This window comes from Trichechus manatus, unplaced genomic scaffold (genome assembly GCF_000243295.1).
Source record: "Trichechus manatus latirostris isolate Lorelei unplaced genomic scaffold, TriManLat1.0 scaffold00031, whole genome shotgun sequence".
Taxonomy (NCBI): Eukaryota; Metazoa; Chordata; class Mammalia; order Sirenia; family Trichechidae; genus Trichechus; species Trichechus manatus.
Genome location: NW_004443967.1, coordinates 17267052 through 17283230, shown reverse-complemented (window position 1 = coordinate 17283230; position 16179 = coordinate 17267052).

Here is a 16179-nt window from a genome sequence, read left to right as displayed (position 1 = left end):
AGTACACATATTGTTTTATGACATTGGTTAACAACCCCACGACATGTCTACCCTCTCCCTTCTCAACCTTTTTTTCTCCACTTTCTTTTAAATGCTTGTTTGCGTATTCTTAGAGCATAGTTTTCACGACTGTAATGAACAAAAACAAAGACCTTGTTAAAAACCTAACTCAAAATCAAACCAAATCCGTTGCGGTTGAGTCAATTCCTACTCACAGGGACCCCACAGACAGAGTAAAACTGCCTCATAGGGTTTCCGAGGAACAGCTGCTGGCTTCGAACTGCTGACCTTTTGGTTAGCAGCTGTAGCTCTTAACCACTGCGCCACCTAGGGTCCCATTAAAAATACACACAAGGTGAATGAACAGACCCACCAACACCCACTCAGAAAGAAGGGGGCGGCTTACAGGAGGAGCATGTAGCTGAGGAGATGGCATTTGAAAAACTCAGAGGGAGAAGAGCAAAGTGGGGCAGCGGTGGAAACGTCCCGAATCAGTCAATCAGCCACAGAATTTATGGAAAGTTGACCGACTACAGAACTTGGCATCACTCCTTGGGATTAAAATGAAAAGATAGAGAAGACAGCGTTCCTGTTTGCTAGGAGATTAAACCTTTACAGAGGAACACTTTCAACAAGTTGAAACGGTAAGTAGCATCCACATAGTGAGGTGTTGGCATGGTGCAATGGGGTGAACAGTGTCCAGAAGGGAACTCTGACCGGGCTCTTGCCCAGAGGGGAATTTCCAGAAGCCTTCAGTCTGCGGTTGCTGGGGAAACAAGTCGATTGGAGGTGAAAGAGATGTGGAGCTGGGAAGTGAGGAGGGAGGCTCTGCTTGGGAGTCTGTGGAAGGAAAGGTCTGGTCTGGCCAAGGTGAAGCCATGTGGCCATTGATGAGCAGATGCCATCAGAGGGCAACAGCAGGGAGTCCACCAGGGGCCTCTAGACGGAGCATCTCCAGGCCCAGCCCAGAACTAGAGCTCTACTGGGTCCTCGTGTTGGCTCCATGTCTGCACATTCCTTCCATCTGCTTCAATCTAGGATACACGAATTCCTGGCCTTCTTCTCTCCCAGAAAGACCTACACATATTCAAAACCCCAGGACAGCCACAGCTAGGACGTTGTTGCTGTTGTTAGTTGCCTTTGAGTCGATTCCAAATGAAACCGTGTGACCTCATGTGTGCAGAGTACAACTGCTCCATAGGGTTTTCAAGGCTGTGACCTTTCGGAAGTAGATCACCAGGCCTGTACTCCGAGGCACCTCTGGGTGGGCTCAAACCACCAAACTTTCAGCTAGTGGTAGAGCGCTTAACTGTTTGCTATGATGCCATCTTGTTAACTGGACTCTCCTCGGTCCTCCCTTGAGCAATTAAAAACCAGGTTCTGGTTCTGGTTCCTCAAATCTTCAAGAATGAATGCAACAGGTATTTCTAGTATGGATTCTTTAACCCAGAGGTCTGATTGCAAACTCTGGAAGCTGGAGTCCTGATTACACCCACCTGAGGTGACCTTGAAAAGCACCCCTTTGTTTTCTGCCCAGTATATTGACAGTCAACAGTAATTAGAGTTGTCCCAGCTGTCTAGAATGTCAGCAAAGGCAGGTGTCTTGGGGTTATTCTGACCAGCATAAAAATAATATTTACTGTAAATCACTCTAGGTGGCTTCATAGCTTCTAAACACACTCAGAAAGGAACTTGGAGCCTCTGTTCAATTATAAGAACTGTGTTCCCGGTCAGTGACTATGGGTTGAGTTCATCTTGCCCCCAGGAGCTCTTGGTATTGGGGTGGGAGAGGGGAAGTCTACAGAAACTCCAATCCTGATGTTATCCAAGATCTTAGTTGCTCCACAGCTTGTTCTTCAGCTTCCAGAGAAACACTCTGATGAAGAAGTGAAACCATGTTATCAGTCTCTTCGTCACATCAGAGTTCTCCACACTGAGGGGGTGGGACTGGAGTTAGAAATGCTGTTTTATTTTTTCTTTTGGAAATGAGACAACATATTAGTATTTACCAGGACTGCAGGCTGGACCAGAAGCTCAACTGCTGTTACCGTGACAACCAGATATTGTACACCTCTCTGTGACACCACCTTTGCTTTGCTTGAAATGTTTTCCCCAAGTGTCTGGAGAGTTATTTCCCAGTGGACATTTTTGGCCTAACATTGCATTTACATAATATCAGCCAAAGAACTCAGGCAGAGCAAGCCTCTTAGCTTCAGTAATGCTCGGACTTGGAAATTTTGCCAACAAGTAAAATAAATGGTCAGTCCAAAGTCCATGTGAAGGCTAGCCTGGCAGTCAGTCTGGGGCAAAAGGTCAGGACATTCTCTACTGGAGAGACATGAATCTGATCCAAGAAAACAAGGAGCCGTTTGTCATACATCCTAGATGAAGCCAACCTCAAAGAAAAAGTCAAGACCCAACATGAGGTCTTGGATCTTCTGCCAGAGACTTTGAAACCTGGGAGGAAAAGGCAGGAAAAAGAGCCAGCTAGAATGAAAAGGAGAAAGTACTTGGGTTAAGATATCCTTCTTAGGGAAAAAGATGAGAATATGGGGTCTAGAAAGATCATTCAATTATTCTTAAGAGGCTGTGATCATTAAGGTCATAGGCTTTAGCATGACACCACCCATGCCTGAATCTACGATCTGTTAATTATTAATTCTGTAACCTTGAGCAGGTTACTCGATCTCTTCGAGCCTCAGTTTCTTTATTCGCAAAGTGTGGCTTGTAGTTTTAACTCCTGTAGATTTTTTGTGAGGATAAAATACCATACTGTGTGTGAACACTATGTTACCATGTTTGACACATAGTAAGTGCTCAGTGAAGGAGCCCTGGTGGCCCAGTGGTTAAGTGCTTGGCTGCTAACAGAAAGGTCAGTTGTTCAAACTCACCAGCTGCATAGGAGAAAGATGTGGCAGTCTTCTCCCCTAAAGACTAAAGCCTTGGAAGCTCTATGGAGCAGTTCTACCCTGTCCTGCAGGGTCGCTGTGAGTCAGAATCAACTTCATGGCAATGGGTTCAGTGCTCAGTGTCCTCCCTTTGCTTTCTTACCCATCGTTTATTGGGCATTGGCCATGTATTGCAGATACACAGATGAACATGTCTCAATTCTTACCCTGAAGGAGCTGTAATAGTATTCATGTAACGGTAAAGCGATATGACAAATTTGAGAGTAGAGGTATGCATAAGGTGGCTAACCTATGGGAAGAATTGAGCAAGACTCCATAGGATATATCCCCTAAACCAGGCCTTACATGAAGTGCCAGAGTTCACCAGAGGGAGAAGTAGTCAGAAAGGAGTTGCTGGCCAGAATGGTGCAGGTGCAGAGGAGGGACTTCTTGGTGTGTGGAGGTGCTGTGAGTGATTCAGGTTAGGCTGCACTGGTGCAAGCTGTGGACTATCAGGGCCAGTCGTCTGCCTCCCAGAGCTCTTCAGCACTGGCGCCTCTTGGACAGTTCCCTGACCACTGTGGTGGGAATGAGGGTTCAGGGACCACACACTACCTTCAAACATAAGCTTGGTGGACCATACATAATCTATGAGTTCAGCTTGTCAAAAGAAAATCAATATATACAATCACCTCCTTCTTTTTTTTTTAATAGCAGCTTCATTGAGATATAATTCACATACCATGAAATTCACCCATTTAAAGTACATTCTAGTAGTTTGTAGTATATTTAGAGTTCTGCAACCATCACCACAATCAATTTTAGAAAATTTACATCATCTCAAAAGGAGACTCTGTGCCCATGAGCACCCCCTCCTTATCCAACCCATAGGCAACCACTAATCTACTTGCTGTCTCAATGGATTTGCCTATTCTGGACAATTCATATAAATGGAATCATGCAACATGTGATCTTTTGTAATTGGCTTCATTCGCTTAACATCATATCTTCAAGGTTCATCCATGTTGTAGTACATATTAATACTTCATTTTTTATGGCCAAATAATATTTCACTTAACTGTGCTCATGCAGAACCTATACATAGACCAAGAGACAGTCATTGAAACAAAACAAGGAGACACTGCATAGTTTAAAATCAGGAAAAGTGTGTGTCAGGGTTGTATCCTTTCAACCTATTCAATCTGTATACTGAGTAAATAATCCGAGAAGCTGGACTATATGAAGAAGACATGGCATCAAAATTGGAGGAAGACTCACTAACAACCTGAAACATGCAGAAAACACACCCTTGCTGTTGAAAGTGAAGAGCTTGAAGCACTTACTGATGAAGATCAAAGACTACAGCCTTCAGTATGGATTACACCTTAACAAAAATCCTTGTAAATGGACCAATAAGTAACATCACAACAAACGGAGAAAAGATTGAGGTTGTCAAGGCTTTCATTTTACTTGGATTGACAATCAACACCCATGGAAGCAGCAGTCAAGAAATCAAACGATGTATTGCATTGGGCAAATCTGTTTTTAAAAGGAGATATTGACAAAGAAACAAAGAAGATAGAATACAAAAAGTTGTTAAAATGCATGATATCTGTGTCTCGTGTATAAGATTTATTTACTTCCCATATGATCTTTTGTTAAGAAATTGTTAAAGAAAACAAATCTGAAATAGAATGCTATTGATTAAAATATTCAGTGAAGCTTTATAAACTCATCTCTCCATCCCAAAGGTGGAGTAATGGAAACCAGGAGACGTTGAAGCAACTTACTGAAAGTGCTGAATGAAAAAGGACACCTGTCATCTAAGAATTTGATTCCAGTGAAGTTATCTTTCAAAAATGAAAGTAAGATGCAAACATTGCAGCTAAACAAAAACTGAGTGAACTCATCACCAGTAGACCTGTACTACAAGGAATGCTAAAGGAAATACTTCAGGCTGAAGGGAAATAACACAAAGGATAACTCAGACCCACCAGAAGGAATGTAGATGTCTTAGTCATCTGGTGCTGCTCCAACAGAAATACCACAAGTGGGTGGCTTCGGCAAAGACAAGTTTATTCTCTCACAGTCCAGTAGGCTACAAGTCCAAATTCAGGGCATCAGCTCCAGAGGAACACTTTCTCAGTTGTCTCTGGAGGAAGATCCGTGTCATCAGTCTTCCCTTGGTCTGGGAGCTTCTCTGTGCAGGAACCTCCGGTCCAAAGGACGCGCTCTGCTCCCGGCACTCCTTTCTTGGTGTTATGAGGTTCCCATGTGTCTCTGCTTGCTTCTCTCTTTTATATCTCAAAAGAGATTGCATCAAGACACTATCTAATCCTGTCAACCTCATCGGTATAACCTCATCACAGTGACAGAATTTACAACACATAAGGAGATCACATATAATCTCATCATAGTGATAGAGTTTACAACACATAAGGAGATCACATATAATCTCATCATAGTGATAGAGTTTACAACACATAAGGAAATCACATCAGATAACACAATCATACAACACTGGGAATCACGACCCAGCCAAGCTGACAGATATTTTGGGGGGACACAACTCAATCCATGACAGCAGAGTTGCAGAAATGCTAAATGTGGGCATATATAAAATATTATTTATGTATTTCCTTTCTCTCTTAATTTTCTTAAATGGTATATCACTTCTGAAAGCTAATATGATAGCACTATATAGAAGGGTTCATATCATCTGTAGATATGAGATATAAGACAACAATATCATTAAGCATGGAGATAAATGGAAATGTGCTGTTTCAAGTTTCCTGTATTTTAACTAAAGTAATTCAGCATCAACTCTGAATAGTTTGAGGTAAGTGGAAGATGCATATTGTAATCCTTGGAGCAACCATTAAAATATAATTCAGAAATATCTAGGAAATCAATAGAGAAGTTAAAGTATCTGATTAATACACATATACACAAAGGTAAGAAGTAAGAAACTGAACAAAAATCAGATGGGACAAATAAAAAATAGCAAAATGACAATGTTAAATATGACGATATCAATAATTAAATTAAATGTAAATGGCCTAAACACTCTAATGAAAGGCAGACTGGATAAAAATTCAAAAACCAACTATGTACTATTAGAAGATCTCTACTTTGAATACAAAGACAAATAGACTGAAATTTAAAGGAAGGGTAAAGGCACACTATTGAAACATGGAAATCAAGAGACTACATTACTATCTCACAAAATAGACTTAAAGACAAGGAGTATTACTTCAAGGAGAAACATTTCATACATCAAGACAATATAACCTTATTTTTTTTTTTTTGCCATGCAAAAGGTTTTTATTTTGTAAAATCAAATTTATTAATCTTCTTCCTTCTTGCTTCTGGATTTTAGGTCCCAATTAGGAAAGTTTCCCCACTCCCATATCACAGGCAAGTTCACTGATGATTCCTTCTAGTACTAATTTGGTCTCATTTTTTGCATTTAATCTCTGATACATTTTCACCAGCATTTAAAAAAGCAATAGAGTTATCAGTAGAAATTTTTGCCTCCAAAACAGATTAAGTTTAGTTGATATGTGGTAGTTAAGAGTGATTAGATTTTCACTTCCATTTCCTTGTACATTTAACTGATAAATAGTCAGCATGAAACTTCTGGATGTGAGAGCAAAACTCTCCAAATATGTTCTCTTTTCAACATCAAAGGGATGGGATATTTCATAAGCATGAAATAGCTCTGGCTCTTCACAGCTTCCTTGTTGGAAGCTGCTAGGATGAGGTTTAGAAATGCGTCATTTCTGGAAAAGACAGAGCTATGATTTTGGCTCCCCAGCGTGACTCAGGCCATTGTGCTTCTCTTTCCTCTTAGGGGCTTTCAGAGTGTGTCTCATAACTGTCTGGCCAGGGTGAAGTATGGCTCTAGGCTGTTAAGGCCAGCCGTAAAGCATAAAGATGAGGAAGGTTATACGGCAGTAACAAGAAAAGCAGACACAGGTCGGGGGGAGGAATCTCTGTGCACTTGACTGCAACGGATTTCCATGTCTGGCTTTTGGTAACTGTAATTTATTAACAGCCTTAGTAGGGTCCAGGTAAGGTTCTCATGTTTTAGAGAACTAGAGCAGTTATTTTTTATTTTTCTTTTAAGAGAACGTGTTTTCAAAAATTAGAATGCACACATAGATGCATGCACATACATGTATTTTATCTGTCTTTTATCTTTTTTGGTCCTTAAACCAACATTTCCTGCTATCTTGTTTCTTTTGATAACCACGTTGATTTGGACATTCATAGTTCTTATCAAATATAATGTAGGTATAAATAGTGTTGTTGTTAGTCACCGTTGAGTTGATTCTGACTCACGGTGACCCTGTGTATGCAGAGTAGAACTGCTCCATAGAGTTTGCAAAGGCTGTGACCTTTCAGAAGCAGATTCCCAGGCCTCTCTTCTGAAGCACCTCTGGATGGGCTCGAACCACCAAACTTTCATCTAGTAGTGGAGTGCTTAACCATTTGCACCACCCAGTGACTCTTGCATAGATATAACATATAGCTATCTATGTATAAAAGACCTAGAAATCGCAGTCCTGGGCCTATGGCAAGTGTTGGAACATGTAGAAACTTGCAATGAAAGGCATGAATCCAAATAGTTTTAATTTATTACCGTCACCAAAGTTGGGCGGACAATTACTTGCTCACAATGCCCTTCAGTTATACAATGTTTTAACAGACCTACAAAACTGGGGCTTTAAGTTCATCTTTGGAAGACTGGGCCTCCCATAGCATATGGTGGAAAGAATCCAGAATTTGAAATTCTATGGCTTAGGTCAGAGTTCTGGTTTGGCTTGTCTCCAGGACGAGCCATTTAGATTTTCAGCCTCAACTTCTCCATATGGAAAATCATGATGAAAATAATTTAACTACCTTAGGGGAGTTGTTTTTACGACTCAAATGGGTGATTTATGCTTAAAAGGCCAATTGGTTTCAGGTGGTAGGAGGACTTACGTCTGTATTTAGGTTCAAATCCTAGCTCTACACTTAATCTCTGTGTCGTCTTGGGACAGTTACCCAACACTCTCTGTGACTCAGTTTCCCCATCTGTTAGTAAACCATTGTTGTCGAGTCGGTTCTGACTCATAGCGACCCTATAGGACAGGGCAGAACTGCCCCATAGGGTTTCCAAAGAGCGGCTAGTGGATTCCAACTGAACGCTTAACCACTGTGCCACCAGGGCTCCATCTGTTAGTAAGGATAACAACAATTCCTACTTCATGGGTGTGAAAATTAAATGAATTGACTCATGTAGACCAATTGGAATAAACTCTGGCACATAGCATGTTGTTATTATTATCATCAAAAGTGAAAGCACTTTTAGAAATGGTAGCACAGGATAAATAATGAACATTTATTTGTGCCATTACCAATGCTGGGCATTTTCTAGCCACTTTGCACATAGTTCTTCTTTCAATCCTCACCCAAACTCCATGAGGTAGTGTGTCTTTTACTGTAGATGAAGCAGAAACCCAGGGAGTTTATGAATTAAACAGTTTCCCCAAAGTCATCCCAGTGGTCAACTAGAGTCTTTGTATGAAGCCAACACTTATCTTCTTTCTACTCAGCCATGTTTGATTCCCGAAGGGAGTGGGCATAACCACTTCTATATAATCCCTTCCTTTTTAGGTCAGACCCTCTTGGCACCAAGTGCTCACCCTTTCGCTGGTTTGCCCTGAAGGTCAAGTCCTAACTCCCCAAAATAACTGGCCTCTGCTTAGCAGCCAAGAAATCAAATGTCTTGCATTGTGCAAATCTGCTGCGAAAGGCCCTGTTAAAGTGTTAAAAGGCAAAGATGTCACTTTGAGAGCTAAGGTGCGCCAGACCCAAGCCATGGTATTTTCAATCACCTCATGCAAGCTAAAGCTGACAGTGAATAAGGAAGACCAAAGACGAATTGATGCCTTTGAATTACGGTCTTGGCTAAGAATATTGCATATACCATGGACTGCCAGAAGAATGAACAAATCTGTCCTGGAAGAAGTACAGCCAGAATGCTCCTCAGAAGTAAGAATGGCGAGACTTCGTCTTATGTATGTTGAACATGTTATCAGGAGGGACCAGTCCCTGGAGAAGGACATCATGCTTGGTAAAGTAGAGGGTCAGTGAAAAAGAGGAAGACCCTCAGTGAGATGGACTGACACCGTGGCTACAACGGGCTCAAGCACAACAACAATTGTGAGGATGGCACAGGACCTGGCAGCACTTCATTCTTTTGTACGTAGGGTCACTGTGTGTTGGAGACGACTCGATGGCACCTAACAACAAGCCTTCCAGACTCATCTCCCCTCACCCCCCGTGCAGGCTGCCAGCCACACTGAACTTCTTACATTTCGCAGAAACATGCCAGCTTCCCTCTTGCCTCCAAGCCTTTGTATGTTCCCACTGCCTGGAATACTTTTATATCCTTGCTCAGCTTTTTATTTAAAGAAAACTACAGATCACCACTAAGCACAGGCAAGAAGGCATGGAAGACAATTGCAAGGACCATATTTATTTATTAGTGAGCAATACTGAAAATTGCCTTTGTTCTCTGTAAAATAGACAAGGTGACAGAATATTTATGACTCAGAAGGTCAAACTCAGGACCCTGTTAATCTGAATAATCATGTTGCGGCTATAGGCTTAAGCAAGAATCAAGCAGACAATTCTTTGTTCTTTATCAATCATTAGAGACCCGGTTCTGTGTTTCTTGACATTCAGTGTGCAGAAGAAATGGTTCCCTAAAATGTCAAATTATTTTAGTGCAGAGCCTGTTTTAATTTCTCAGGGATGTAACTTTTCAAGCAAAGGCTTATGTTAACTTCAAAGCCGGTAAAACATGTTTTAGAAACACGTGTGAAATTGTAAAAACATTTGTTGCAGAATATAACAGTAGTTCATAAAAGATGCCTGCTCAGCGAGATGGATTGACGCAGTGGCCACAGCTATGGGCTCAAGCATGACAATAACGGTGAGGATGGCGCAGGACCGGGCAGTGTTTCGTTCTGATGTACATAGGGTCGCTAGGAGTTGGAACCAACTCATGACACCTAACACCAACATTATTGGATGAAATTGTAAGTAAGCTCACTAGCCCCGCTGCCGCCTTCCTCTCATCGTTCCTGTGAAAATATCACTATGCTTTGGGAACTTGCCGGAGAGAAGAAAACGCTCCCCTCCCCGAGCTACTTGTATTTAAGATGATTGGGCAGTTTCTGATGCAAACGTATCAGGAAGATAGATGTCTTCCTCTACCGCCCAAATACTCTCAACTTGTGTTGGGGACGATTTTCTGAGGCTTCCAACTGTCACCCCCCCATAACCTGAAGCTTAATCCGTGCCAATATGCTAATGAAGACAAAAGGGTATTTCCTCCCAGACAGCAGTTTCCTATACCCATTCAACTACTCGTTCATAAGGGAATACTCTTGGCATACCTATGCGCCAGGCATTGCTCTAGGGCAGACATCAGCAAACCTTTTCTGTAAAGGGCCAAATAGGAAATATACCAACAGTAAAAACACACACACAGTCTCTGTCACATATTCTTCTTTGGTTTCGTTTATTTTGGGTTTTGTTTTGTATTGTTTTGTTATACAACCCTTAAAAACTTAAAGGCCATCTTTTTTTGTTATTATTTTTTATTGTGGTAAACATATGAAGGAGTTCTCATGGGGCAAACAATTAAGGCTTTAATTGTTTGTGGCCTGTGAGGCAGCAGAGGCTCTCAGCGCAGAGCCTTGGAGGATGTGTCAGAAATTTGGATTTAAAAAGCAAGGAGCGATGGCAGGGATGCCAGGATCCATTAGCCAGGCCACAAAGGTGGGTGAATGGAGGATGCAGCAGCTGTGGGGGCCTATCCCGAGGGAGGCAGTGGATGGAGGAGGCAGGAGAGACACTCGGACTTCTCCACTGACCTTAAACTTTTGTCAGCCCCTCTTTGGTGAGTTAGAGGCCAGATAGAAAGTCTGAGAGGTGGTACCAAGCCTTCTCCTTATAAGGGAATTACCTGGGAAGCAGAGGGATCAGCCTGGGCTGCTTGTACCTCTCCCATAGCCCTTGGGCCTTCCAGAGATGAGTCAGCTATCGACCCTTCTTTATTGACTTAGGCATGGAAAGCAAGGTTCTGCTAACACAGAGCAGAGGTCCAGAGCCTTCTCTGGCACCATTTGTTTCTTACCATGATCACTATGCATTTCAGCACTTTATCCAGCTATGCATCCGTCCTGCGTTTACTGTAATCCACCAAACTGCCTGATCCTTGTGTTTTGGGAATAAGAAGATTCAGTCTGCTTTGCCTCCAGGGAGTTGAAAATCCAGTTAGGGAGATGTTGTTGTCGCTGTTAGGTGCCGTCAAGTTGGTTTTGACTCATAGCGACCCTAAGTACAACAGAATGAAATACTGCCCACGACCAAAGTATGTGAGACGAAGTCTCGCCATCCTTGCTTCTAAGGAGCATTCTGGCTGTACTTCTTTCAAGACAGATTTGTTTCTTCTTTTGGCAGTCCATGGTATATTCAATATTCTTCGCCAACAACACAACTCAAAGGTGTCAACTCTTCTTCGGTCTTCCTTATTTATTGTCTGGTTAGGGAGATTAAAAAACCCCGTTGCCATCAAGTCGAGTCCAACTCATAGCTACCTTACAGAACAAAGTAGAAGTTCCCCATAGGGTTTCCAAGCAGTGACTGGTGGATTCAAACTGCCGACCTTTCGGTTAGCAACTGTAACTCTTAACCACAGAGCCACCAGGGCTCCAATTAGGGAGATAGATGGGTAATATTGTCAAAAAATAAGAAAAGATAAAGGAAGGTTAATAATTAACACGAAGAAGAAAACACTGTGGGAGGAGGTGGGAATGATGGATTGATGGGAAGGCAGCTTCCCAAAGGCTGTGGTGTTGGAAGCTGGAAAGATTCATCTGCCAAGCTCTCTTCTAAAGGGACTTGAGTTCCAGGCAGAGTTTGACAACTCATCTGGGGACCCTAGACATTTCCAGAGGTGAATGGCAAGTGCTGACCTGTTTTGGGAAGCCCACCCTGGCCAAGTTAGAAAGAGGAGCGACTGGTGGGGCTGGGAACCCACCTAATTTCAGTTGGTATTTTATGCATCTCGATTGACTTAGCTGCTTGTCCATCAGTTTGTGCCAGAGATGAAAGGCAACTGTGTGAAGGAATCTTTCCTCCCGTGTTCTATTCGATGCCAACACAGCCTCCATCATAAATGCCGAGGAGAGTCATTAACCAAGCCCAGGCTGGAGAGACAAGAGCTATTTGATGATAATGACTCACATTCATTATTGGCGATGGTAACGATTCAAGTGAAGTGAATGACAAATTTTTCTTTCCCTCAGACAAGAAACTTAGTGCCAAACCGATTTTTGATGATGCTTAAAAGATAGTGAGAGTTCATCTAAAACCTTCTTCTCCCAACTTTGTGTTCCTATTGTACAAAACTTTTGAAGAAATGTATTTACAATGATAAAAAACCTGTAGACTCCTAGGTCTTGCTGAAGTTGGTTATGCATCTGTTGTTGAAATGTGCAGGAATAAAGCATATGATTCAGCTGAACCTTCCTTGATTATGCTTTTCACAAATGTATTCTCTCGAAAAGAATAAGTCCATCAGTGTGATGCTGAATGGGGCACAGGAAAAGGGCTGCTCAATGCTACTTTACATTCTATATTTGCATTCAGGGCGGAGGAAGATGAGGACTACTGGGTTCTTCCTAAGAAAACAAAGACCATAAGAACCAGTTGCCGTTGAGTCAATTCCAACTCATGATGACTCACACGTGTGTCAGAGTAGAACTGTGCTCCTTAGGGTTTTCAGTGGCTGATTTTCCAGAAGTAGATTGCCAGGCCTTTGTTCTGAGGCACCTCTGAGTGGACTGGAACCCCTGACCTTTCAGTTAGCAGCCAAGCATATTAACCATTTACAACATCCAGGGACTCCAAAGAGGGGAGAGATGAACTCTCCAGCTGATGTGGGCAATCAGATGAAAAGGGCCTTCTGTAATTTCATTCTATGGCCCTTATGGGTGGTGGGCTGGTCCCTCACAGGATTCTCTGCCTTCTGTTCCACTGGTAGGATGAAATACTCTTGTTTGCAAACTATAGGGAGTTTGAAAGAGTAGGTCCATGGCCCACAGAACCTTCACCGGAGGGAAGAAACAAAAGAGCCCATGCGTGCATGTGATATGATTGAAAACACCATGGCTTGGGTCAGGCGCACCTTAGTCTTCAAGGTGACATCTTTGCTTTTCAACACTTTAAAGAGGTCTTTTGCAGCAGATTTGCCCAACGCAGTGCATCTTTTGATTTCTTGATTGTGGATCCATGTAGAATGAAACTCTTGACAACTTCAATCTTTTCTCCATGTATCATGATGTTGCTTATTGGTCCAGTTGAGGTGTAATCCTACTGAAGGCTGTAGTCTTTGATCTTCATCAGTAAGTGCTTCAAGTCACTTTCAGCAAGCAAGGTTGTGTCATCTGCATGACACAGGGTGTTAGTCTTCCTCCAGTCCTGATGTCCCGTTCTTCTTCATATAGTCCAGCTTCTCGGATTATTTGCTCAGCATACAGATTGAACAGGTATGATGAAAGGATATAACCCTGACACACACCTTTCCTGACTTTAAACCACGCAGTATCCCTTTGTTCTGTTTGAACAACTGCCTCTTGATCTATATACAGGTTCCTCATGATCACAATTAAGTGTTCTGGAATTCACATTCTTCACAATGTTATCCATAATTTGTTTTGATCCACACAGTCGAATGCCTTTGCATAGTCAATAAAACACAAGTAATCATCTTTCTGGTATTCTCTGCTTTCAGCCAGGATCCATCTGACATCAGCAGTGATATCCCTGGTTCCACGTCCTCTTCTGAATCCGGCCTGAATTTCTGGCAATTCCTGTCAATGTCCTGCTGCAGCCGCTTTTGAATGATCTTCAGAAAAATTTTACTTGTGTGATATTAATGATACTGTTCGATAATTTCCGCTTTCGGTTGGCTCACCTTTGTTGGGAATAGGCATAAATATGGATCTCTTTCAGTCGGTTGGCCAGGTAGCTGTCTTCCAAATTTCTTAGCATAGATGAGTGATATTCCGTCAATTCCTGGAGCCTTGTTTTTCGCCAATGCCTTCGGTGCAGCTTGGACCTCTTCCTTCAGTACCATCAGTTCCTGATCATGTACTACCTCCTGAAATGGGTGAACATCGACCAATTCTATTTGGTATAATGACTGTGTATTCCTTCCATCTCCTTTTGATGCTTCCTGCTTCAGTTAGTATTTTCCCCCACAGAATCCTTCACTATTGCAACTCGAGGCTTGAATTTTTTCTTCAGTTCTTTCAGCTTGAGGAATGCTGAGCGTGTTCTTCCCCTTTGGTTTTCTATCTCCAGCTCTTTGCACATTTCATTATAATACTTTGTCTTCTCAAGTCGCCCTTTGAAATGTTCTGTTCAGTTCTTTTACTTCATCAGATACACGGGGAATTTAATGCTTAGGGTTGGTTAAAGCTGGGTCCTGACCCCACCACCTACAGCCCCAGCAGGGAGATGCATAGCTTGCGAAAAGAAACAGAGTAGAATTTATAGCATGTCCAGCTGTCAGTACAACACTCCTATACTATTTGAGTGTCAGAATCTAAGCACAGAATAAATGAAACTGTAAAAATGGCTGAGACCCATTGCCCTGGTGTAGATTCCGACTCATGGCAATCCTACGTGTTATGGAGTAGAACTTCTCTCAAGGGTTTTCTTGGCTGTAATCTTTACAGAAGCAGATCACCCAACATGGAGAGATAGGCACAACTGGACTTGCACAAGGTGTGCAGGGAGCCCCAGGGAAGTGAGTGATTGTGTCCTGTCGGTCGGGGAAGGGTTAACCCAGAAACGGCCCAGAGGAGGTGGTCTGACAGGACGTGTGATACCCGAGAACAAAACACGAAGACGTCGCCCCCACATGGCTGTGGGAATATCCCTCCTGTGCACTATGCAGGGCACAGGTGTGCCCTTTACCTAGACCCCCTGGCTCAGACGGGGGGCTGTCTCTGCGCAGACCACGACATGACACACACACTCGGTAGCTCTCCATTAGATGGCACTTTTCATGGAATGTCTCCGGAAGCCAGAGAAAGTGCCCGTTTTGGGATTTGGAAGAAAAACCATAAAAACGAATGCCCTTCTGATAGGTGCTATGACATGGACGAACCTTGAAAACACTATGCTGAGTGAAATGAACGTGATACTAAAGGACAAATCTCATGATTCCACTTGAATGAACTCTCTACACTGGGCAAATTCAGAGACATAGGAAGTAAAATCGAGGTTACCACGGTGTGGGGAGGCAGGAGGGGAGACAAAACAGAGAACAGAACGAACCCCAGATTGGAGACCGAATTTCTAAGGGGCCACTTCACCATGGAGCCGGGAGGGTGGGTGGTGATTCTGCCATCTTGGCTAAAAGACCAGGAGGCATTGGATATTTCCAGAGACCAAGATGGCGGTTGGGATCCAGAAGAGGTCTTTTTAGGTCACATTGGAGACACATGTGCCAGCTTTCACGTAGACTAAAGTTCTAGCCCCATAGCCCTTTCCCTGGGAGTATTTCCTGATGCGCTTATCTGGATTCTTCTCCCAGCATCCATGTCATTTTGACTTCAAGTTCCTTTTGATATGAAGACTTATATTAAAGTCACTTCTTATTTCACTACCGCCCTACTCTGTCCAACTGGTGGATTCCTGATAACACTGGGTCTGCACACTCATGCCCGCACCCCTCTACACCTGAGTGCTGTGTGAAGCCTCCAAGGCTTTGCTCACCCACTTCCTCTGACTGAGGCGTCTCCCACCCAGCCACTCACCTCCCAACAGTCATGAGTGGACGTCACCGGACAGTGAGTCCTTCCTGGGGCACATGGTGCCCTAGCGGTGGGCACGACCCACCTTCCCCCGCCCCCTCTCCCTGGCCTCACTGACTTGCTGCTGTCTCTGCCCCAGCTGCAGTCCATTTTGTCAAGTCCCAAGTATACCCTCGGCACTCAGTCAGTGTTTGCTGAAGGAATAGACACAAAGCCCTGCTCATAATTTTAGCTGTATCCAAGTCCCTGAAACATAACATCGATTGGGTCAAAAAGTGATTAATCTGCTTGTTTTCTCCCTCTCAACTATTTAAAAAAATGACATGACTCCAGCTTCATTAACCAGAAGCTGCTGTCTGCTGTTTTATGAGGCAGGACTGATTCCCTTTTTAAGCACATTAATA